Here is a 2,657-nt window from a genome sequence, read left to right as displayed (position 1 = left end):
TTTACAAAATCATTTTGGCATTAAGCTTTGTTCATAATAATTTCGGCTTTTCACCGAATTTTTATTCATTCAAATAGTTTACCTATTTACATAGAACCTTTTTAATTACATTCGTTACCACAGTGACGTATGTAACAGTGCTTGATCACAGTACTGGAACAATTAGTATTCCGCTCAATAACAATAAATTGTGGTTTCGGCGGCAAGTCCTTGTTGTACTCTTGAATGCCTCATTAATAATAATAATCACTATTATTGTCAAGGCACTTAATTACGACATTGTTTCTGGCTGAGAGCTTTATTATTAATTCATGGCCGCTTGTTAATTGCATGGAGATGTATTGTGGGGAGTATGAAGTTACGGTGGTGTTGTGACTTGCAGGAAGGTGACGCGGCTGCCGCGGCTGGCGGTGCTCCCCCAGCGGAAGGGGCTCCCCCAGCGGAAGGCGCTCCCCCGGCTGAAGGAGCACCTGCACCGGCCGCGGAGGGAGCCCCCGCGGCACCTCCCGCAGAAGGCGCACCTGCACCGCCCGCAGACGGAGCTGCACCTGCGCCCGCGCCTCCTGCGGAGGGTAAACAAAATAATAATAATAGTTTTGGAGTAGTGTTTACAGAAGATGTGGTTGACTCATTTGCGTACATTACCATAAGGTACTGGTACTGGTTAAGTACATATAGTAAATATCTTATTATAAGTGACCTAAATTCTTACGCGACTGAAAACTTAAGGCAGTTGCAAAATGCACATGTTTGATATTTCAACTGTAGCATAAAGCACTGGAAGAAAGCAATTATTTATCTTTAAGTCAAGTTTCTCATCGCTGGGTGGGCAGGATTCCAGCCATTGTCAGCACGAGGGTTTGCCATGTTGCTGTTGGCGATCCTCCAAATTACTAGCAGCAGTGTTGGAATTAATGTTCACACGTCTACAGTGGTAGATAAGTGGATACGATTAGTAAACCGAGGCTTATGAAAAAGACCGATTTTTTCAAGTAGTTTTAAAGATTGGCAAATAGGGGTTTCCAAGGTTTCTGTCATTGTCCGTGCCATTGCTAAACGAAAGTTTCTTATATTGAAGCACTCGAAACTTGTTCTTCAGTCTGCTTACATGATTTTCAACAAAGATCTGTATAATTTAGGTGCGCCGGCGGCGGCACCCGCGGCGCCCGCAGAAGGAGCGCCCGCCCCTGCACCTCCTGCAGAAGGTATTTTGTCCATAAGTTTTTAAATAGGGATGCGCTATTATTTTTATACCTACAAGTATGTAGGCTTGCCACCGTAAAATTTTTAATATTGAAATTAGAGAAAATAAGAAAGAAGTCTATTCAAAACTTGTGACCGGCGAAACTAAATACTTATACGTAATCTACACTACATACAAATATGGCAATAACACATTTTCAGGTGCCCCGCCAGCACCTGCGCCCGCGCCTGCCGCGGATGCGGCACCGGCCCCCGCCCCCGCCCCCGCTCCCGCAGCAGAACCAGGTAATTTCAACAGTTTTGTATAATTTATATGCTAAGGCAGTAGTTAAAATTAGCACAAACCAAATCCATCCACCAAATGGCCATCTGCTTAGGTTTTTCTCAATGTGTATGAAAGCTTGGGGCTTTCATGGTATAGATGGTGCGACTTCTTCTCTGTCACACAGTAATGATATCTGATGGCAAAATAGCGGCTTTTAATAATAATGAAAAAACGTATTTCCTATATTACTTTTATTATTTCACAGCGCCTGCGCCGGCACCAGAGGCACCTGCCGCTCCCCCACCAGTCGAAGGTACGTATGTATTTATAATAATCAATGCGAATATAAAATAAATGAAATCGCATCAGACATGCTGGATAAAACGTCTTTCACAATATTCGGTATATATTTTTTTAGCATCTAATCTGAAGCTTTTCTTTTGTTTCCAGCATCCGCCTAAGAAGTGCATTGATGGAGTTTGCAATTCAATCAAGTTTTATGAAACATGGGAAATTACATTTTAATTTTATCATTTATCGTGGCGTCATCCCGGCTCAATGCCTGGGCCCGCTATAAAAGTATTTCAATTCATAAATGAAAATAATATAAAATATTATTGAAATATTAGTAATTATGTATTTAATATTGTCATTTTGATATATCTGTTATATCTACAACACAACGTCTTTGTTATTTTTATACTGTTTCATCACTTTTGTGTAGATAAGTTTTGTATGATACATAAAATAAAACAGATAAATGAATAACAGAAAAATTGTTTTATTCAAAAACCAAAGTCAAATAAATCTAACCATTTACTTAATACAACAAATTCACAAAAACAAACCACTAAAGTGCTACAATTAAACTAACAGAACTTTGACATTTAAAAACTTTCCAGATTTTATTACAATCAAAGTTCACGAACTTAGTCTTTTTAGTAATCAAACACAAAGGTCAAAAAGTATCTTTAAACTAATAATAAAATTTACATAAAATAAGTCATCGAAAAATTCATTCGTCTCACAATAAACGAAGGTATTACATTTCTAGTTTTAGTATGAAAAGCCGGGTAAATTAGTTGGTACAATGTAAGCCGAGCCATGGAACGGACATGTGTTACAAGGGCCTAGTGAACCGTAATATCTCAACCCTTATTACTGGGATACAACGCTGGGCAATTTGGAC

At 39.3% G+C, this 2,657-nt stretch overlaps 1 long non-coding RNA gene across 1 annotated transcript; it reads left to right on the top strand.

Annotated features, from left to right (window-relative positions):
- Window positions 1–353: 353 nt before the first annotated feature.
- On the top strand, window positions 354–2,251 carry LOC110371856 (uncharacterized). Its single transcript, XR_010276892.1, has 5 exons — window positions 354–572; window positions 1,140–1,205; window positions 1,405–1,488; window positions 1,734–1,781; window positions 1,919–2,251. It is a non-coding gene; the product is annotated as an uncharacterized LOC110371856 (long non-coding RNA).
- Window positions 2,252–2,657: the final 406 nt, after the last annotated feature.

This window comes from Helicoverpa armigera, chromosome 10, assembly GCF_030705265.1.
Source record: "Helicoverpa armigera isolate CAAS_96S chromosome 10, ASM3070526v1, whole genome shotgun sequence".
NCBI lineage: Eukaryota > Metazoa > Arthropoda > Insecta > Lepidoptera > Noctuidae > Helicoverpa > Helicoverpa armigera.
This window is presented reverse-complemented; position numbering and strand designations above follow the sequence as displayed.